This window comes from Rhinolophus sinicus, linkage group LG12 (genome assembly GCF_036562045.2).
Source record: "Rhinolophus sinicus isolate RSC01 linkage group LG12, ASM3656204v1, whole genome shotgun sequence".
Taxonomy (NCBI): domain Eukaryota; kingdom Metazoa; phylum Chordata; class Mammalia; order Chiroptera; family Rhinolophidae; genus Rhinolophus; species Rhinolophus sinicus.
The window spans coordinates 19794933-19819633 of NC_133761.1; positions in this window are offsets into that span (position 1 = coordinate 19794933).

The following is a 24701-nucleotide window of genomic DNA, read 5'->3' on the forward strand; positions in this document are numbered from 1 at the left end:
GAGAAGAAAAAATGAAAGCAGGAAAGAAAGGAATGAAGGTAAAGAAGGATGAAAGAGAGGGAGGGAAGGATATAGGGAATTTAATAAAACATTGAGTGTCTACTATTTTGACAAGCCCTGTGGTTTAGCCCTTTCTAAACCCTGTTGTGTAACCCTGTTAAACAAACTGTGTCTTTGATTAAAAAAAACGGAAAACTTTACCAGTTTAATGCAAGTAAATGGACATTTGAAAAGCTCCATGGCTTTTGCTATGGAAGAGAAAAACACAAATAAGGGCCAATAATTAAGTTTAAGAAAGGACTCAGAGAATCATATGTGAGAAAGATTATGTTGAGTTCTGTCACAACTGTACATCTTGGGATAAGTTATAATTCTAGCATAAGGCTTTTTACTGACGTTCAGATGAACATTTCTAACTGCCTACTAGATTTTCACTAAGAGACAGTCTATTGTTATATAAATCTAATGTGTCAAGACTGATTTTCTCATCCTACTCTCTAAAACTGTTCTCAATCATGATTTCTTCTCTTATGAATCATGATCATTCATCTCATTAAGCCAAAGTGGGGGGGGAGGGCGGGGGAGGAATCTTGGAAGCCTTCTTCTTACTTATCTGCTCCATCCAAGTTGTTTCCAAATCCTATCAATTTTCCTCTGAAATATGTCGGAAACCCCTTCTCTCTATTCATATGACAGGCCTTGTTTCTGATCCACCTTGTTTCTTTGCTAATTACATGGCTACTTAATGAGGACATCATATCCTTGTTTTTGGAGCTTTTATCCTATAAGAGAAAAAAAAAATAATCCACATACAAATATACCAACTCCTTGACAGTACGACTTTAGTGACCATTCTTTAGTAAGGACAAACTTAGCAAAAATATAAGTTCCGTCATGATTTGGTCCATAAATACCCTCCCTACTCCATGTTTTCCTATAGTTCAGTCATGCCCAACTACTTAAATTTATCAAATGCATCCTTTTTCTCATCTCCATAATCTTTCATGCATTGTTTATTCTGTCTGGAGTTCCTTCATCTCTTTGTGTGTATATAGCTACAAATTAGCTCCTTCTCAGTCTTCACTTTTCCCAAAACCCCTCTGAATAATGTTATATAGTCTTACCACCCATGTATAACTCCTTATAGAACTTATCACAGTGCTTACAGTAGATGATAAATTTTGTCTTTTCTATTGAATTTTGAACTCATGGAGGGTAAAATGTCTTGTCTGATTCACTTATGACAAGGGTGGCATATAATTGCCTCTTGACAAATACTGATTAAATCATTGAAAGAATAAATCAACCATCAACATTTATCTCATCCATAAAGTTTTTGGTGGATAAGTTTATTTCTAGTTACTCTCCAATGATCAAACTTCTAATCTTTATTTTAAAAGCTGAAATATATTCTAGGATCTTACATTTTATTCCGAGAGGGAATTCATTCCTATTATTTCCACACAGAACATGTGTGAATGCATGAACAACTGCCTACAGACAAACTATTCAGGATATTTGTTTTCTTATTAAGAGAAAACAGGTTTAAAGAGACAAGATGTTGGGATATAAAATTTCACTGTTAATGCAAATTAGCATGCCAATTAATGACTACCTCTGAGTAGCAGGACTTTTAAAATTCCAATACATGTGAATAAAGTATTTTACACTGTACTGAGCTTTGTTCTCATCATTTTCTTAAGAGAATTGAAAAATTTAATTATTCCAAATGTAAGTCTTAAAGAAGTAAATGCCACATATTTACCATAGGACACGCACATGCGTGTGTGCAAACACACACACACACACACCTTAAAAGTTTGCAGATGAAGCAATTAAATGGAAATTTAGTTAAGATGGATTTGAAAAAATATATTGAATGATAACATCAGCAAGAAAAATCAATAAGGACAAACTGATAGGGTAAGGAGATAAATACAAATGAGCCGGCGAAGGAGAAATTTAGTCCAGTTAGAAAGCCCCTTGATGCAGCTCCTACTTGAATCAAGACCCCTTGCAGCTGCTCAGAAAGATTTGAGGTTTCCACTTACCCCAAAGGGATGTGTTGACACATGCCCCTAGCTCAAAAAGATACATTAATAAGAGAGGAAGACATCCTGGTTATCAGGGAACACAGCCTGCTTGTCAGAACCACCAATACCTTACTAGCCCAACAAGATTCCAGATTTTCATACCCCAAAGGGATGTGTTTACACATGCCCCAAAATGAAGGGAATGTGTTTATACACATACCCCTAAATCAAAGAAATGCATTGCTAAATGTCAGAGAAGGAAGGACTAGGCATTTCAGGTGGAGAATGAGAGAGAAGAGAAGGGAGAGCAGAGCAGAAGGCAATTCTCCCCATGGAAATAAAAGCTTTCATGAAATGCAAGGTGAGGCTCCTTCCCTCTCTTGGGTCAGCCCCCACCCCTCCACGTCTCAGAGTGTACTCTCTTTTACTAATAAACTTCTACTGTTCAGGCTGCACAAAATTCTGTCTTTCGATTGAATTCATTCTTTCAAGAAGATGAAAAGCTGAGGTTCAATGTCATTTCCAACATCTTTTTTTTTTTTTCAAAGTTTATTGGGTAAAAATGGTTAGTAAAGTTACACAGGTTTCAGGTGCACAATTCTGTAATACATCATCTATATATCACATTGTATGTTTACCACCTAGAGTCAGTTTTCCTTCCATCACCTTTGATCCTGTTAACCAATATCATTTTTAAAAGGAAAATTTACAATAGTCCTAAGAAGACAGCAGCAACAATAACTACACAATCCTTGGACAGACAGTTTAAATCAATTTATGCTTTCTAAATCTTGACTACATCAAAAACAATAAAAATGATTCAGGAGATGCTATTGACACACCAAGCTAGAGCCAAACATTGAGTAAGACAAATCATTCTATTATCAAACTCAAGGAGAACAAAATAAACAACACTTGGTAATATAAACCCTAATTATGAGAGGAGAGCATCCTCAGAGACAGTATACCAGACAGATGTATCTTTATGAAGGGAAATATGAGACATCCTAGCACCACTAACCATCACCTACTCTCTTGGTACTCAAGGTGTGAGGATGCTGATGGAAAGAGGAAATCAACTTGCATATTTAAAACCTGAATTTAGTATTTAAGTGTTTTTGTTTGGCCTTTAACTTTCTTAGTGGCATTTGACAAACAATAATAGAAGTCTTTTCCAAATGCTCTTATTAGGGCTTGTATCATACCATAGTGTAACAGCTCATTTTCTTATTGTTTCCATTTGATTCAACTGTAAGGTTCTTTAGAATAGTGTCATTTTTACAGCACCTTTAATACTTAACATGGCCTGGATGCATAATTGGCATTGGTAATCTTCTGTTCCTGTTGAATAAAATGCCAATACCCTACAGGCAAAGACTATCAAAAGCACAAAGAGCACACCTATTGTCAAACAAGTTGTTTTTATGACTCAAGGAAGCCAAGAAAAACACCATCATGGGGAATCACAGGGTATGTAAGTAAGAGGTGTTAGAAAGCACCTACAGGATTTGGTCCTGTGTTAGGTGACTTTGGGGCAGGTCTAAGAAAGCAAGGCTTTGTTCTGGATTTGATGCATTCAGGAATTAGGGTTAATTCTATGATTGGGTATCTTAAGATACCTTATCTAAGAGAAGGTAAGACTGGTCAGAGACCAAACCTGTAATCAGTAAAGCAGCAGCAGCGGCTCACATCAACCATATTAGGAGGATGCATGGTCATTTTTTTTGGTTTGAACAATGTTCCCATTTTTGTCTCTGTTCCAACATGATTTCAGAATGGACTTGTTTTATTTTGTTAATTTGTTTGTTTGTTTGTTTTTTCTTGATTCATCATAGTCATGGAGTGGCCTTGTCTCATGAAGTGTTTTAGATTCCATAGGAGAATACCAAGACTTAGCTAGTGTTCCAGGCTAAGGAACACTAAGCCTAAACACTAAGGCCTGCCTGATAGTATCAGATCAACTTCTGAATAGCAGAGGGTGACTTTCTCTTTCTCAAAACAGATGGATTAATACATTTCTCAATACTACTTATTTCCTCTCAGCAACAAATCACCGCAATTGCCTGATTGATCAAACTCATCAATAACTTTAGTCCACTTGTCCAAAAGGAAATCCACTGACCCACTATATAGCAAACTATTAACTGCCATGTAATAGACAATCTACAGAGATGACTGCCATCAAATCATGACATTGCCATGATTAAGCCTAGGCAAGGTCAATAGAACGACCATCCAGTCAAACCACAGAATTGAGAGCATATAAAATGGTTAACCTTTGGGGGTGACTGTTATGCAGCAACAAGTATTTATACTATCCCAGAGTAACAGTTCATGGCACACTTTAGGAATCAACTTTTCCATAAAGAAGGTATATTTCCTGAAATATATAAATAATTATAATATATAAATCATTTATAAATATATAAACAATTCCTGAAAAATAGCAATAAAAAATATATAGAAAATTGTATCATTGTCATTATGAATAATGAGGAAAACATGCAAGCTTTTCAAGTTTTTTTTCTGCTACTAAATTCTAAGACATTTTAAGCATGAAAAATTTAATGAGTGACTTTTAAGTTTCATTAGTGTCTGTGATGAAAACTTTACAATAAATGTGTCAAGAATGCCCATTTGACTATTTCTATAATAATTCTTGATATACGGGCATACATAACATTAAATAAAAATAAATGAAGACTTCTTAGAGAAATTAAGTAATATGTCCTAAATGAATATTCTTGCTAATTTTAAATAAGAAGGCAGAGTAAATGTCTCACCTACTAAGCCAGAGAGCTGAATAAAAAGTAATTTAAGGCAAAAGCTTTGGCAAGGAGTTATTTTGTGTAGGTGATTAAAGGGAGATCACGTTAAGATTTTCATGTCAGTAGGTGATAGGACTGACATTCTAACAGAAAGTTCAGAAAGTTGTTAGCAACATTGTTGTTCAACTAGAAAGAATACTCCAACATTAAAAAAAAAAAAAAAAAAAGAAAGAAAAAAATCAAAAAACAAGTGAACCTTCGAAGCATACCTGAAGATATGGCTAGAAGTTTCCTTAAGAAGACCACTTGGATCCAATCTACCACTTGAGTTGTACTTACTTGAAAACCCAGAGTCTCAAAGTCTAGATTATATTACAGATGCTGTTTTTCCCAGAGATTCATTTGGTTTGAATCTTGTTCAAAGTGTACATTACCAATGCTATAAGTTAATTAGAGAGGAACCTCACAAGTGCTTCTGAGGAACATCCAGTTTCAAAAAGCATCATCCCCAATGTGCATTTCACAATGAGCCAAATATAGCAATTGGTAATATGTATGTACTGTTGAATTAATGTTGAAACTTCTTTTCAACGGTAGTTAGAAATTGAAGCCAATTATCTACAGGAATAGACTTCAAGGAAGCCTAAAGCCTGGAATAGCGAGGAAATGGTACACCTGGAAAATTGACCTTTGATTCACCTAGTCCCACAATAACACTAAGGGATATTCTTGAGTTGTAAGCAGTTATCTGCTTTTCATTGCTAAACAGGGAAGTCACTTAAATCTAGACACATATCCTGCCCCCATAAAAAATGGCAGAGAGTTGTTCTAGAAAAGGAGTAATGGGCTATACACACTCCATTCAGAGGTAGCACTGGGTACTATTGTAGGGATTTGAAAGTCACAGCAGCTAATCCTTTCAACTGACACTACAATTGTTTTACCAGCTTTGCATAGCCATTTTGTGTATATTAAAGGACCTGTATCATTTAACGGAATCATTGGCCATCTTTCTGGCACCATCCTCATAATGGAAGCCCTGCTGATAGATGCCTAAAGTAAGTTTAATACAAAGCATCACACTCTGGTATACAGACTTGAGAACATATCAAGAAAGTGGAAGGATATGATCCCAGAAAAAAATAGGATCATAGTTCAAACCATTCTTGGTACCAGACTACAAAAGCTGGGCAGCTGGAGAACTGAGAATAGTTTCTAAGTTTGTTCTCTTCCCTTTTGACTTTAGGCTCTTTGGATCTTTGACCAACTAGAAAAAAAACACACACACACACACACAAAAAAAAAAAAACACACACAAACAAACAAAAAACTAGAATCTGCAGTAAGCAAAATGTATAATTTCCCTGTGGCTTCTAATGGCTCAACAGAAGAGGCACCTGAGGTTTTACAAAAGAGAAAGAAACAGAAAACCACCAAATTAGGTGTCTGGCTGGCAAAGAAGCACATACTAAAACTGGTCCCCATGGCTGTAAGAAAGACAGCTGCAATGGTGGTGCTCTGAACAGTTGAGGTCCTGTGGGCCTTGCAAGTCCCAGTCTAGCAGGAAGCAACTTTATAGGCATGCATTTGCAAACTGCTGAGGTATTAGATATGGGAAATGGTAAAACAAGGAGCTGAGAAGTACTTTACCTAATACTGATGCAGTCCTAACCGCAGAGAGAAAAAAATAAATAAATAAATAAATAAAAGATGAGGTCAGACTCCAGGAGGAGACAAAGTAAGTTAAAAGTTTTGTTACTACTTTTAATTGTGAATAACTCTGTTTTAAGATGTGGGAGCTAATCTTGCTGTCTTTACAGACAGGCCGAAATGAGAGCAGTGACCTTGGACCACTGTGCTTTGTGCAAGCTAATTGGGTTACAAATAATGGTATTCAGAAGACTGGGTATCAGAAATAATTTTGTAATTAGAACAGGTAGCCTCCAAGTGCAACTGTAAAAAGTACTTAATTGAGACAGAAAACTTTAATTGGTAAGAGTAGGCAAAAGTCATTTCATTGTGAACCTTCTCATTTAAGTATGGTGGATCTATGTATGGGATCTGGCCAGAAATAAGGCCAGATCTACTGTGGCACTGTTGCCCTTCTGTGTGCTCCATCCCACACATTAGAGGACAATTAGGATCTCTGCCTCCTGCTCATCCATAGAAAGGCATTACCTTAGGGTTCATAGTCATTGAACAAAAGCACTACCACAAAATTAAAATAATAAATAGAAATGAGCTAGAGGATGTACCATCTAAACGTAATCAATGCAATAGAACATAGAGCCGAGAAATAAATTGATGCAAATTTAGTAAACTTACATTTTACACAGGCGCAAAGGCAACTCAATAAAGCTAGACAGTCTTTGTCAACAAACGGTGCGTAAACAACTGGATGTCCTTATGCAAAAATATAAACCAAGTCACAAACGTTATGCTTTTCACAAAAGTTAAGTGAAAATTGACCACAGGCCTTAATGTAAATATAAAATGATAAGACTTCTAGAGGAAAACATAGGAGGAAATCTAGTTGACCTTGGCTTAGGTAATGCTTAGATATAATACCAACCGTACAATCCATGATAGAAAACACTAGTCAGTTGTACCTCCTTAAAATTTAAAACTTCTGCTTTGTGAAGGATCCTGTTAATGGCATGAAAAAACAAGTCAAAGACTGGAAGAAACTATTTGCAAACCACATATCTGGTAAAGGACTTGCATCCAAAATATACAAAAAAACACTTAAATTTCAAAAATAAGTAAACAAACATTCCAATTGAAAAAACAGACAAAAGATTAAAAAAGAAAACTTCACCAAAGAAAATATACAGATGGCGAATAAGCTTATGAAAAGATATTCAACAGCAAATATCATTACAGAATTGCAAATTAAAACAACAGTGAGATACCACTACATACCTACTAAGAATGGCTAACTTCTAAAAGCTGACAATATTGTGTCTAGGGCAGATATGGATCAACAGGAACTCTCATTCATTGCTGGAGGGAATGCAAAACTACAGCAGGTTTGGAAGACAATTTAGCATTAGTAACAACAAAGCTAAATGTCGTCCTACCATATGATGCAGCATGCTAACAGGTATTACCAAACTGATTTGAAAACGTATATCCCTATAGAAACCAGCACAGGAATGTTCACAGCAGCTTCATTCAAAATCACCAATAACTAGAAGCATCCAAGATGTTATTCAATAGCTGAATGAGTAAAAAAATTGTAGAACATCTATATATCTATATAATGGAATATTGCTCAATCATAAAAGGAAATGAACTACCAAACTAAAACAGAATGAATCTTAAATACATGTAGCTAAATGAAAGAAGCCAGTCTGAAAAGGCTTTAAAGCCTTTTATATAATTACCAATTACATGTCATTTTTTGAACAGGCAAAATTATAATGACGGTAAAAAGTTTAGTGGTTCCCAGGGCTTCAACACTATCAAGGGATAGGGTTGAATATGTGATGCACAGGGAGATTTTTGGGGAGGTGAAACTATTCTGTACAATACAGTAACGACACAATGCATTTGCCAACACTCATACACAGAACTTTACTGCAGAAAGAGTGAATCTTAGTGTACAACAACAACAACAAAAGAAATTAATATAGGAAGTCAGGGGAATCCCAGGGTGGAATGCAAAATGTATCAAAGCAATCTAACTGTATTACAAGTGTAAAAATAACCACAGCTCTAAAAGAAATGGCTGATTTTAAGACTAGGGAAGGGAATATGGAAGATGAGTTTAGGATGTATTGTAGTGTTAGAAAGTAAGGAAATGCTAAAAAAAAAAAAAAAAAAAAATGAAGAATGAAAGAAGGTATGTCAAAGAGACACAGGAGACACTTTAAAGAGTTCTCAGTGGCCAAAACTGGGAAAATTTTAGCAACAAAATAAATGAAGGATCATTAGATTTATATCTCAAAATATACAATAAATATCCATGAGTCTATACTGATATAAATGAGTGAATAAGTAAAATAATACATAAATAAGAATAGACGAATCTACCACACAGGAGGATATCAAATAATTTATGTAGGTACTGCTCTCAAAGAGATGGAGCATATAATCTCCCCTCCTTAAGTATGAGATACACATAGTGAATCCTTCCAAAGTGTCGAAATAGAGGAACTAAGAGTAACTTTATAGTATAGAAACTTGTTATCAACGTTATTATCAAAAGTGATATCATGTTAATAGTATGTACGCTGTACATATAATGATAAAAATGGCACTTTATCTCTTTAGTCTTTCTACCAAAAATATATAGCCCCAGTCTAATTATGAGAAAAACAGACAAATCTCAACTGAGGGACATTCTACAAAGTATCTGAGCAGGCTTCTCGAAACTGTGAAGATTATTAACAAGGAAGGAAGTCTGAGAAAATGTTACAGTCAAGAGGCCCCTAAGGAGACATGATGACTAAATGTAATATGGTATCCTTATGGGTTACTGAACAGAAAAGGGATATATATCTGGTGAAAATGAAGGAAATCGGAATGAAGTGTGGATTTCACTTAATAATGATGCATCAATATTGGTTCATTGATTGGAACAAATATACCATGTTAATGTAATATCCTAAATAATATGGGGAAAGTCTCCATACTTTGTAATTTTCCATAAATCTAAAACTGTTTTAAAAATTCAAGTTTATGTACAAAAAACAGGCTAGATCAGCTTTTTTAAAAAGCTATTTCTATTATTCTATGAAACATTTTCCAGACACTGTTAATATGTGTGATAAGTAATAGCATTCTGGGCTACATAGAGTCCTGGAAATACTGCACGTTATAATTTTATTCATTTGACAATGAATATGGAGCATAATGAGTGGAATGGGAAGAGACATGAAATAAAGACACCACTTTAACTCAGTTTAACTTAAGTTTTCCAAAGCTTATTGAGCAAATAATATTGAGTATTAAAGTTGTGTGTGTGTGTGTGTGTGTGTGTTAAAAAAAAAAAAAAAAGTCTATTAAAAATCATGGCACACCCTGGAGGAGAGTATGCTTTAAGTTCACTGGGAATGAATCTCAGCTAAGGAGTTCACTGAATGTAATAATTTTGAAAAAATTGGAAATCACTGTCCCAACTCCCAACTGATGTTAAAGACGTATAGGGATAAAGACATATTGGTATAATTCCATCAAATAAGCTATTTGATAGGGGTTATTAGGCCCTTCCCCAGGGCCTTCAGTTACTTAAACTATTTGGTACAAACCTTCTGGATTTACACTCTAGAAACCTACGTTTCCTAGTCTTAGACAAATGGTGTGCTTACTGAATACTCTCCCTGAAGTCAAGTTCCAGGCAATTTACTTTACATTTTATTGAAAGAAGCATACAAGGCCTTGTACTCAAAAATTATAATCAAGAATTCAATACTATAAAACATTACAATGATATTTAGTCAAATATTTTTGATAAGTTTATCAATGTTTTCTCAAGCAAAACATCCATGGAGTAAACGAAAGGAGAAGAAGGAGCAGGTAGCAAAGTAGAGGGAACTGTTAACAACAGTTCAATTTAGCCAGCACTTATGTGTTCACTATGTGCCAGGTAGGGAGAGGGTAAAGTTGTTGTACGTCATTGTACTCAATTTCAAGGAACTGAAAAGTCATACATCTCCCACATTTCTTTTTTCAAAATTTATTGTAGTTAGATATAGAATGAGAAATAAGTAATGCTGTAATAAACAACATACTTCACCATGAATTACCTCTGGGCCAAGATTTCTTGCTTTAATGATCTAATTAGTGATTCTAGCCCATTCATATAAACAATGTTTTTCTATATTATTTGTAATACATTAACTGGTTCGTGGTCATTAATCTAACAAAATACAGCTGTCAAGCACATACTAGCTATGAAAACCTTAGAATGAATTTAGAGCCAATTATTTCCATCTCATTTCAAAAGCCTTCACTAATAGAATTAAGGTCATGTAGTTTGTCAGGAAAGCCCAAAATGGCTCTTACATGCAATTTATCATCAATTACCCAATGATCCAAAAACTGAAGTAACCCTTGGGGAAAAAGTTACAAATGAAACTGAATATTCAGCAGATATTTGAATTTAGATTTGATCTTCCCAAATTTCCTTAGTAGGGTTTTACGTACTTCCCAAAATCTATCTTTAAACCAGATTGATCACAATACAGATAATTTATATATGAGAAGACATCTCAACCAGAGCATTTGTTGTTGAGAAAAGATTATCTGGATAGGTTACTTGTTTGGACCACTTGATTGAATTCAGCAAAGCCATTGATATATTCATCAAAGCAATGCTGGCTTATAATTTATTCAGTAGATTTTTTTATTCAGAACTGTCAATCTAGGTGTAAGTACATGAATAATATCATTAATACTTTCTTCAAACTGCAACATTCCTTCTTCCTTCTGCAACATTAAGTTTACTTTACAATTAAATTCCTTTACACTAACCAATTTGAAAGGGAATAACAATTACTTTGTTAAAAGGGCAGAGAAACTTGTTTTACATCTCTTGGGCTCTCCTGATTTTCTTTAGGATTCTATCCTTGGATCTCTGATTTGTTTTTCCATTCAAGGCTCTCATGGCAAATTGATCACCTCTTATAACACATTTTTAATGAATTATGTTTGCATGATGATCACCCCATCCACTCGCCTAATAACCATAAGATTCCTTCATTTTATCGATGTAGTTCCAATACTAACATAGTAGCTAACACTAAGTCACACATTAATTTTTTTATTTGTTCGGTTTTTTTTATAAATGCAATTTCCTTGCTCAAAATACACAGGGGATTGCACTTCCAGTTGTGTGGTGAGCTAGCCATTCTGCAATGTCCTCAGGCACTGCAAAACACACAGATATTGTTTCTGTTCTCTTTACCATATACACAACAGAATACTAACAGTTCTGAATATCCAGCCCAAATCTTATTTTTATGTCATCCAGACTGCGTAAAACTTTTTTGCTTCATATCCTTCAACTTACAACGATATTAGCTTATAAGCAACTTGAAAAAAATAAATAAATATTGACTAAAATAATAGTTCAATTTTCTTAAAGTTGTTAGCTGTAAAGTTTTATAAATCTCCTTGTTGTGTAGATTTATTGCTTTCATAAAATTCATTTAAACAGATTAATCACATTGCATTTTTTATGGATTTTCTGCCAAATATGCAAAATAATTCCCCAAACAAAACTGCTTTGAAATTTTAAACAGAATTTTGCCTGGTTAAATTATTATTATTTTTTTTTAAATTTCAATACACTGGCTTACAGAGTATACTAAAAGTAATCTTCTTAGATGTCAGAAAAAAATCATTTTTTAAGAAATATGTTTTATCTAGGATAAAGTTAAATTATTAACTAATTTATTCAAAGCATAATCATTATGAAAGATTATTAGAGAAACATATTCATTTTGGCTTAAATTTAATACAGAATCTAATATTTTATCTATATATATTTTCAAAGTATATTAATCTCATTAAGAAGTAGAGAATGTTATTTTAATGGCATTTTAAAGTAATGATGGTTGTACAATGGATCTATGGTGAGAATTTTTTTAATATTATATATATTTTTTAATATGTTGGGAAAAATACTGTTGCAATCTATCCATTATATCAATGAGAAGGGTTATGTATAAAACATTTTTTAAATGTACACATATATCCATTCCTTTAGATATTGAAATGAGAATGTCAATGATTCCATTCTCAGAGTTGAAGAGTGAAATTCAACATCAATGTTAATTTTAATACGTAGAAGCATAATCAGAAAAACTATCTCTCCTCAAAAGAAAGTTTATCAAAAAAAGATAAAACCCAACAACACCCACATAAACCAAAAATAACTAAAATGAAATGAGTTATATCTTTATAAGGAAAGGAAGTACACAATGTTATGGAGGAAAGACCATGTGAAGACACAAGACAGACATCTACAAGCCAAGGAGAGAGGCCTCAGAAGAAACCAACCCTGCTCCAACCTTGATATCAACCTCTAGGCTCCAGAATTGTAAGAAAACAAATTTCTGGTTTAGGTCATACAGTGTGTGCCTCGTTATTAGGAGAGCCCTAGCAAACTAATCCACCCAACATAAGGTCACATTACGTATATAATCCATTAATCAAATTAAGTAAATTTATTTAATTATTTATATTAATAAAATAGGATAAACTGTCAAATTAAATGAAATTCCAAACTTCCTAGAACTTGAAAAAAGATTCACGAAAATTGTCGGCTCAAGTAGGGATTGAAAATGCAATATAAAATAAGACAAAAAAAGCTCAGCTCATCAAAACTTATTAAATGCTAAGTTGTAATCGGGGAAAATGCTCACATTTAAATGTTTGCATTAAGAATCAGAGAAGATATGAAAATGAAACAACAAAGTATTTAACCAATTGAAAAAAAAGCGGTCATGAAAAACTGATAGATGATGATGTAAGTTACAGAAATTGTGGAAAAATCCACAGAATTGGTAATAATATTCCAGAGTTGGCTCATTCAAAAACGAAATGTAATCCCTAGTCAAATAAAAAAAAAAGAAAAATAAGTAAATCTAGGAAATACACAAAATGTGTGTGATAAATGGATATAACTATAGAAATTAACTATTTTAAAAAATCTATAAATAAAATGCAGGTTAGTGGTTGCTTAGCATTGGGAGGGTAGGACACAGAAATAGGGTGGTGATAATTAAAGGGTACAGAATTTCTTCTCTAGGTGAAGAAAATATTCTAAAATTGTGGCAGTGATGGTTGCACAGATTTTTGAATATGCTAAAATCATTGGATTGTACATTTTAAATGGGTAAATTGTAATGGTATGTGAGTTATAGCTCAATAAAGCCATCAAAAACTCATGTCTCCTTTGAAATTATTGAAATCAAATAAATGAATATATCAATAAAATATTCAACCCCTTATTAATACAGATATATTCTGTAAACAAGACAAAGTTCAAAGTGACATTTCTCTTCTTCATTTCCACATACTGTCTCCTGCCTATGATACCTTTACTTCACTCCTGTAACAACAAAAAAGCTAATTCTCGTCATTCTATATTGAGTTCAAATGTCACTTCACCAGGCAACATAGACAGTAATGTGATCTGTGTTTTTACAGCACTGTGTTGATACCACAATTAGAAGCATTACACATGATCATAATTGTATATTATTGTAACAGATTCCTCCACTATAGCATAAAGTTTTTAAAGACAGGTCTCGAGTCACCAGTTTTATAATAATCAGCATTTAACACACTGTATGGCACATAGTAAAAATAAACACACTATTTGGAAATAACCTTTCTCTTTCCATATTTATATGCATTATATTAACAGGTAAATTTCTCTTGAAGAAGCACATATACCTCCACTTTATTCAATATCCATTGCAAAGCACAAAGGGGAGACTAGCAATAGGTTTAATAAGACCATTGATTTTTTTTTTTTTTTAATTTCTGCAATTGTCATAATTTCTCTTTATAGTCAATGAAAAGTCATCTGCCCATTCACACTATAATGAAAACAAGCTTCCTCCTGGTTATCCAACAGAGTGGAAATAAATTATACTGAAACAATAATACGCCAGTATAATCTACTAGGTATATTAATTCAATTTAATAATTAGTTCAGGGAAAAGGTTTCATTTTTTTTCAGAATCAACTAGTAATTTTAATGAAAATGATTGTTTTGTCTTGTAAATCCAAAGACAAGATGGACATAAATTTTCATTTTATATTTATTTATTTACCTATCTATCTAAGAGATATTTTCAATTTTATGATGATTCTCATTTGGCTGAAAGACTACCCTCTCTCAAAAGAAATAAATCTGTTCAATAATGTCAATGTTAAAGAAGACATTTTGACTTTCTCTGTCTGACTTATTTCAGTTAGCATAATGTTCTCTAGGTCTATCCATATCATTGTAAATGGTAAGATTTCATTCTTCTTTATGGCCAAGTAATACTCCATTGTATAAATGTACCACAGTTTCTTAATCCAAAGGAGGGAGAAGGTGAGGTGGTTAGAAAGCACAAATTGGTAACCACAATATTGCCATGTGGTTATGCAAGACACTTTGGGGAATATAATCAATAATGTTGTAAAGATTTTGCAGGGTGTCAGATGGACACTTGTCTTACTAGGGACACCACTTCAGGTATGGTGTAGATGCCTGATCACTGCGCTCTATAGCTGAAGCTGAAGCTGAATAATAATGAATAATATATATATAAAAGTATAGTTGACATTCACATATATACATATACATATATACATGTATATATATATATATGGTCATACATATACGTGTGTGTGTGTATATATATATATATATATATACATATATAATATATAATATATATATATATATATATATATATATATATGATCACAGGATATGGAGTACAGCATAAAGAATAGTCAATGGAATTGTAAAAGCTATATATGATGTCAGAGGGGTAGTAGATTGGGGAGGGGGGGTTACCACTTTGTGAGGAGTGTAAATGTCTAACTGTTACATTATTTTGTACACCGGAAACTAATTTAAAATAAGACATTTTGAGATGTGACATATTCACAAAGTTACAGTCAGCCTTTTAATGACATTGATATTTAGAGTGAATATTTGCACATCTTTAAAGATATATTAGAAAATTGACTTCCTATATCCAGCCAAATTTGGAAATGAGGAAAACTCCTCTTTATCCTCTTGATGCACTCACTTAGCATTGCCAGTGATATTTAGATGGTGCCTATCTTTCAGAAGCATCTTCAAATGAAAAAGCACAAGAGAAATGAACATTGACAAGATGAAGCTTGAGGCTCTTTAAACTGTCAACTTGTCATTTTTTAGAGAATTACGTTGAGCTTGAAGTGGTTTTACATTATTTCTAATGCTGCCTTATTATTATTTCCCATGAGTTGATTTCACTATACATACCAGAGGCAAAATATATCGTATATTATTTATTTTTCCAGGGTATTAGATATAATATATATTTTTACTCTCTTTAATTTCTCCCCATTACACTCCAGAGTTTACTTAAGGGAGTCTTATCTTTGGTGAGATTAAATTGTTAAGTGTTGAGAATATTTTTTATGGCATCAAATAAAGTATCTTGTTAGAATTTACGTCACCATTTTGAAGAACTAAGAAATGGCCTTGGTAAACCCAGGAAAGCCTGATTCCTACCATAAAGTGTACTGCCTTCAGTAACTTTCATATTGTGATGAAAAAAAATTAAAAGAGACAAAATATGTTTTCCTTTCTAGTTTATAATAGTCATAAGTCCTATCATTGACAAATGGATAGCTTCTTTTTCAACAGTAAATCAACTAGGAATGAAGCAGCATAATTTCGTATGGATATAAGAAACACAGAAAGCTTTGCTGTATTCTATACTCATTCCATGTGGGAATACTAAAAATCTCTTAAAATCAATGGCATTTATACATTAAGAGAAAGGGATTTAAACTATTGTCTAGTGAATGATTAATGCTGTCGATATAGTTAGTACGGGTCAATATGAGTTATGTTACCTGACCTGGAGAGGAAAGGCCAGGGTTCAAATCTCACCTCTTCCACTCACTAGTTGTGACATCTTGAGCAAAAGCTTTTGCCTCTGGAGCCTCTGATGAAATATCAGATGTCTGATTTAAATGGATTATTTTAAAATTTAAGATATATGTTGCAAAGTTAGCCAAGAGCCTGACTCTAAACTGGTTCTGAGTAAAATGCTACCTTACTCTACATGTTAACAAGATTTCTGAATGGATTAGCCAATGTTCCACATCTGCCCTCTATTCACCATGAGCCTTGTCTTTCCCTCTTCCTCATTATCTTACTCCCCATCCCCCACTTCATATATAAGCAACTCAATCTTCAACATTCATTACCATAGGAGAGAGGTGATACAGTGATGGAGGAAGTCATCCAGAGGGTAGGACTTCCAGCTGACCAGCCAGCTGGACCCTGGCCATACAAGGCTACTCACCCACTCTCTGTTTTTGGAAGGGACTTCTGCCCATGATTCCCACAGCCTGAGCTGCTGTCAAGGACGCAGCCATTGAAAGAACAACGAGTTGTTAAGATCACCTGGATGGTATATGCGATGGAACTCCTTTAAGGCCTCCATATAAACACTTAAGATTCTGGTGGGCAGGTGTGGAGATCAACTCATCAGACAGCCACCCAAAACAGTTCCCTTGCTTATTGACCCTGTCACCTACCAGTCTGGAGAGGTCTTCCTCTTTCTGTGGTGTCTGTAGCCAGGAGACGGAAGAAATGAGTCTTGGAAAGGATGCATCCGGGAGGGAAATCTCGAGTTGGCCTTTGACCTCTACGTAGGAAGGGGTGGACCTGTGTTAGACGGTTGTGGACTACGTGCCAGTAGGCTGCTAGGTATGCAGACGCCCAGACAACCTGTAAATACTTTTCGGCTGGTCTAATGCGCTTGTTTGAAGAACTGCCTGCGTTCCCTGAGACAAATAACGGGAAATGAATGGCTGCGGCAGTGGGCTGGCCCTACTGTGGGCTGTTTCGCGAACACCAAAGCCCAACTAGAGTCTGGAGCCAGAGTCAGCAAGCTGGAAAAAGAGCTGAGGTTACAGGAAGACATGTAGCTGTTAATACTCTGCTAGTAGCTTCAGGGCTGGCCACAAGTGCGAGAGCAGGATAATGTCATAGACAGCGTGCCATTTTGCAAAGCTGGTGTGGAGACCGAACCGGGAGAGCAGTTTCCAGACTCTCGGCCTCACATGGAAAGGTGCTGGATCGGTTATTAGATGGCCATCAGCTATAATCAAATGGCCATCTGCTGTGCCCGGGTGGCCATCAGCTGTAACCAGTTAGCCATTAGCCACTAATATAACCATGTGGCTCTGCTGGTGGGGTTGGTTGGTTGGCAGAGAAGTGGATTGCAGGTTGCTGATTGTGTGTCTCCTGCTACCTGTATCTTCAATACAGCTGCCAGCGAGAATATAGTGATATGAACCCTGTATCCATGGCTCCGTTGGTGTTCCTTTTTGGCCTCACCGTCTCCTGTGTTCTCGTGTGGGGAGTGGGACCAAAGACATCACATGACACAGGGAACTCAAACTGCTGAGGGTTACTCTCTGAGTGCTTGTAACAAAATCTGTTCAAAACACTAAGAGTTGACTCCTTGGGAAAGTGAGGAGAGCCAACAAGAAAACATTGTGGTGATTGACAGTGAAACAGATGAAAAGTCCCATGTAGTCCAACCCCTAATGCAAAGAAAATCAAAAGAACAATAGTAACCCTAGCCAGGGGAGCAGCACCCAGTTCAATAAATGTTCCCGATGAGAAAATATACTCCAGCTGAACTTATTGATATAGCTACCAGTTCCCGCAAAAGGCCAGTGTAAGTATTCAGGCATGGTTAGTGCAGCTATGGGATACAACGAGATGTGATGGCATTTTTCTGGTTGGACAGGATGCAAGAGAAAATCAGCAACAACACCACATACCCTGCCCTCTGGCAGCACCTTCATGGTCCTGAGGGTGGGGATGGGGGTTCAGGGTACTCAGTTCATTATAGACTGGATCATTCTAGCTTGTGGGGAGGCTTGGCCCAGAAAAAGGGTATCTCCCTGAGTACATGGGAGCCTGTAAATCTATAGAGGCAGTACAACCAATTCTCAGAGAGTTGGAAATGAGACAGGCTATCTACACCTCTGTTTTTTGAGGCCATGATCACCCCACATTCACGACAAGAATGAAAGCTAAGATATTCCAGTCCATCCCCAGCACCAGATGTAGGACGCTGATATCCATGCTGAGCCCAGTTGTGCAACAAGATACTTATGATGCTGGGCAATCCATTGATGATCTGGGAGAAACTGATAAATTCCAGGAATGGGTACAGCTGTGGGAAAGACCCAAAACAGAACCTCAAAAAGCCAAAAGGCTATCCCACTTGGCTCTAAAGGGTCTGGTAAATGTAACCCAGAGCAAATGCAGTTTGACCTCAATGCTGCTGGGACCCCACCTGAAAATGCAACAGCCCAACACTATGTTGGTCAACCTGTGGAAAGTTTCAAAACTTGAATAATAGTTCAGCCCTGCCCTTCCTGCCTGTGATATCCCTGATGCACCCCCTACTCCAGCAGAGGCCTCAGGGATAAAGACCTATTCAGGGTAGGTGCCTCCCAAGCTTTGGGTATACGATGCAGGTCAAGATTGCCTACAGGTGAGGGCCTTTGGGGGCTGTCAGAGGCCTCATATTGACCTCATTATTTACTGGTCCCTCAGAAAGAAAAGTTGTCTGTTCCGGTTAATACTGGAGTGAATGTACCCTAATACATGATAATCCTCAGATGTGTCCTGGCCCCCTCAGCGCTATTGATGGTTACAGAGGGCCAATGGTTATAGTCAGAAAGGTCTCCTTGACGCTGCAAATTGGGGATTCTTCCCTAGAAGAATATGCGATGGTTATCTTTTTTATACCAGAGAGTATATTGGCATTGATAGGATTAAAAAAGCAACTGAGTAAATGAAGATCTAATAGGTTTTATTAAGCAATTCATGAATCTGTAAGCATCCTATCTAGCAACAGAAGGGCAGCGCTCCAGGGTTTGTATTAATACAAAACGTAAGGTTTTTATAGGAAGAAGGATTTTTTTTTTTTTTAAAGATGGGGCTAAGGAGCTCTTAACAAATAAAAAGAAAAATATATATATTTTTAGACCAGGACATGTTATTTTTGGGAAAAGGGAATACCAAGGGTCTTTATCATATAGATTGCCTCTTCTTTCTATGGTGGGATGGGGTGGGGGAGAGGAAAGGCCAAGATAACAGATTGCCTCATTGGTGTTGAACAGAAAATTCCAGAATTGTTGATTGATATGTTTCTGGGAGCGGATGAAATAGAAATTAAGTCAAGTATTACATAAATCTAGATTTGGCATCATGGACTTTAGCACAAGTGAGCCACTTTTGGGCCTGTGGTTTTCTTTTTAACAATATCCTACAAAGTCAAACTCTGCAAACCTCCATCAGTGATGCCTTTGGGTTAGATCTATCAAGCCAGTGTTAATGGGAAACACCAACTGGGAACCACTAAGTCTATTGTCCCCATGAAAAGTGATAACCATTAAATAATATAAATTGCTTGGGGACAAAAGGAAATAGGAGAAACTATCCAAGAACTGTATGGAGTGAATATTGTACACCTTGACCATAATGCTTTCAATAGCCCTGTAGTTCAAGGAAAAGCCAAATGGCTCATGGTGGATGAGCATGGACTATTGATAATTAAACAGGAATTGTTTGATTGAAGTTATCTAGAAGGAACACTGATGTGTTTAAAAATAAGTTGAAAGTACTGAAAACACAAAGCTACCTGATAAAAAAGCATCAATGAGGAGAGAAGTAGTCTAATTGGAAATAAGATTAGAAAGCATCTGGATTATCAAACTTTTGAGAATAAATATCAAAGTGTAATAAAAATTGAATGATCCTGTTTCTTGACTGATTAAAAAAAAAAATACTGCTAGTTTCTGCCAATAGGGAATTTTCTAAACCTCTCATAGACTGGAGTAATTACTTGTTCTTTAATTGAGAGATAATAGATTAATTGTATTTTTAAGCATTTTGTCTTTGTTCAAATACATAAAAGTAATAAAATTACAATCATCCAGATAATTTTTATTAAGCCTCCAAGTACTCCCTTTCCAACTTTTTTCTCAACATTATAAACAAAAGTTTATAGAAATTAATACCACATGTGTAAATCTAAGAACTAAAGTCAATTAAAATCTAATCATTTAATATATACTTGATAAAATTTGAAGGATGTGGTGTCATGGAAAATACAAAGGTAAATAAAATATGGCAGCCAGAGAGCTTATAATCTAGTGGATAAATAAGACATGTATAAAGATATAAAGTCATATGTGTCACAGAAAGACTGATAAATTAAATAATTAAAACATTATTCCTGGACATAGGGATAAAGGAAAACATCATGGAGGAGAAAGTAGATAAACTGGATCTTGAAGGATGGATGCCATTTAAATAAGGAGAAATGGAAGAAAAGGCATTCTTTTTTTTTTAATTAAAGTTTATTGGGGTGACAATTGTTAGCAAAGTTACATAGATTTCAGGTGTACAATTCTGTAATACATCATCTATATATCACATTGTGTGTTCACCACCCAGAGTCAGTTCTTTTTACATCACCATATATTGGATCCCCTTTACCCTCATTTATTAACCCTTGCCCCCTTACCCTCTGGTAACCACTAAACTATAGTCTGTGTCTATGAGTTTTTGTTTCTTCATTTGCTTTTCTTGTTCTTTTGTTGTTTTCAGTTTTATATACCACATATCAGTGAAATTATATGGTTCTCTACTTTTTCTGTCTGACATATTTTGCTTAGCATTACAATCTTAAGATCTATCCATGTTGTCACAAATGGCACTATTTCATCTTTTTTATGGCAGACTAGTACTCCATTATGTGTGTGTGTGTGTGTGTGTGTGTGTATATTATATATATAAAAAATATATATATATATATATATATATACCACAACTTCTTTATTCAAGGATTTTATGAATTTGACTTCAAAGGCAAGGGAAGTAAAAGTTATAATGAATGGGACTATACCAAACTTAAAAGCTTCTGCACAGCAAAGGAAAACCATCAACAAAATAAAGAGGTAACTAACCGAATGGGTGAAGATTTTTGCAAACAATGCAACCCATAAGGCGCTATTGTCCAAAATTTTTGTATTGTCCAAAAATTTTGTGTTGTATTGTCATACAACTTAACAACAAAAAAAACAAACAATCCGATTAAAAAATGGGCAGAGGACCTGAATAGACGTTTCTCCAAAGAGGACATACAGATGGCCAATGGACATATGAAAAGATGCTCAACATCACTAAACATCAGAGAAATGCAAATAAAAACCACAATGAGATATCACTTCACACCAGTTAGAATGGCTGTCATCAATAAGACAAATAGTAACAAGTGTTGGAGAGGCTGTGGAGAAAAAGGAACCCTCATACACTGTTGGTGGGAATGCTGATTGATGCAGCCACTATGGAAGGCAGTGTGGAGGTTCCTCAAAAAATTAAAAATAGACTTACCATATGATCCAGCAATCCCTCTCTTGGGTATCTATCCAAAAAAATCTAAAAACATTACCTGAAAAGGCATTCTAGGATGAAAAATCAAAAGGAGCAAAATCATATATGTTGAGGAAGTGAGAGTCATGTAGTAGAAGAGAAAATTACTTCAATTTTGTGAGAACTTGTAGCACCAATACATTATAGAACTTTCTGAGAGGATAAAATTGTTCACTATATGTGCTATCCAGTAGAGTATCAACTAAAACCACATGTGACTACTGAGCACTTTAAAATGTAGCAAGCATGACTAAGTAACTAAGTTTATACTTATATTTAGTTTTAAGTACTCTAACTTGAAATTTCAATGGCCACATCTGCATTGTGACTGCCATATTGGACATAACAACCTTAGTATGTGAATTAGACTTGTGACATATAATGCTGAGTTCAGTCTGTGGATTGAGTAAGAGACTAGTGAACAATAGGAAACATCTGAAGTTTTCTAGTTGAGGAATATGAAGAGCAGGAATTTATAAAATACCAAGATAACCAACAACTGACACCCCTGTGAAAGAGTAGACAGGAATAAAACAGAAACAAAAGGATAAAAGTCTTTGATAGATACTTTTCCAATAGTGTATTCTACAAGTAATAAGAGCCTCAATTAGAATTGTCTCATTTAAGTGGTGGAATACATATCAGAAGCAAAGAATATTCCAGAAATGCAATTGCCGGTATTTGGTACTACCTTAGTTCCCTGACTTCTGCTCAGTTTTTTTGCCTAGCCTTATTTTCCCCAACATCAATGATGAGTTCTGGAATATGCTATCAAAGTGCCCTTGGATATTTCTATAGTTTTATTTTATAGGACTGTGACTTTCTGGTTCTCTTTCTCTCCCAAAAGATGGAAATTTACAAGATAAAAATGTGGTTGATAAGTCATGGCATGTATCAGTGCCGGGATCATGAAAGCCATTCTCTATGTGTTAATTGTATGCAGTAGATAAGATGGGAGGTATTAATAACACACTGGTTTTCAAGTGTAAATTACTGGAATGGAGATGGAGAAAAATTAATTCAGCTAGAGAAGTCGATGAATCATTTCAGGAATTCTAAATGTATGATTTTTGACAACATTTAAGAAGTCAGGTAGAAAAGAAGTTAGCTGAGGAAGAGAAATTAGGAAGAGAGATGTAAGCATAGAAGAAATCTACAACAGTGGTAACTGAAGCTCCAAGTGTCTAAAAGACTGTAAAGAATGTGTGCATATAGAAAGGAAAGGATAAAGCTGGATTAATTAGCACAAGGTAATTATATGTTCCTTTAATGAAACAGATTTGCTAATCTAATTTAATCAACCTAATATTAAAAGATAATTGAGTAAGTTCTCTATGTATTATATTTTGTTCTCCCAAGCAGTAATTGTTTTTGACTTTTCTTATATCCATCTGTATAGTAGTGTCACCATTTCTGAGTCTAGCTAAATGGATGCAGCATTAATATATAAATAGCCAAAGGATTGCTAATGGTACACGTGCACACACATCTATTTCACAAGGCAAGGTAAAAATGTGTGAATTATCATTATTTTTCTAGGGTTAATTCATTATATGTTTAAGCTCTTTCATGTAGTGTACTTTAATATTTTTCTTTAAACTTATTTAAAATATATGTTACATAATAGAAATATAATAAATACTGGAATCAAAGTCAAAATGTCTGAGTTCTAGACCTGACTTGTAAGTGACTATTCGAATGTTGGCAAATCACTAAATGTTTGTCAACATTGGTATCATCGCCAAACAACAGCTGAATTGAAATATATGAGTTTAAATTTTTAAGTCTTCAAAATAATTGAATTTAGACAAATAATTAGCTCTTGAGAAATGTTTTAACAATGAAAATAAAACTTGATTATAAACACTTTTTCCTTTCCCCACAAGTATTGTCAAATTTATTTGATTATGCTGTTGAATCATAGTAAAGTCTATTTTTGTGTTACCATTTATACCACACTCAGGAAGACAGTATCTACTGAGATAATAAATGAATGCACATCACCACCATTGGCTGTTACCGTAATGTTGATTTATTTTGTAAAAGGTGCATGTGTCATAATTAGAAATCTTTAAACATGAAGGGAAACACATCCATCTTATTTCACCACTTTCTGTGTACATCCCAGTGAGAATAGTTGGTCTCTGTTCAACATCATAGAAGATCAATGACTTACAATAGTAAGTGTGTCATTTGCTAAAAAGTTATGTTCAGTAACTTTTCTATCACTTAAATGGTGTAGGGAAAACAACAAAGGCAGAAGATATGATTTGTTTTTGTTCGTAACATGAAACAATAATCAATAATAGTAATAATTAAATATAGGAAATCTAAATTAAACAATACGTTTTCAGATATGAGTTTCATGTTAGTGATGAGTTTTTCTTGCCTATTTGCAACATCTTTACAACAGTTTAATTATGTATATTACTCTTAATGGAATTAATATGTTGAAAAGGGAAACATTTTTTATAAAAATTGCTATAACAGAGATTAAGATTATGAATCTAAGAGCTTTACATTTATAACATATGACACATGAAAATGTTCTTGTAAATTTTTCTTACATTCTCTAAGAAGACAAAATTTAGTGTTAAAGCAAACATTTATAATTATTTGATGTACATGCCTCCAACATTTTTCTGTACATTTAGAAATATATTTAGTTCACATAAAAGAATTATATTGCATTTTTTCGTA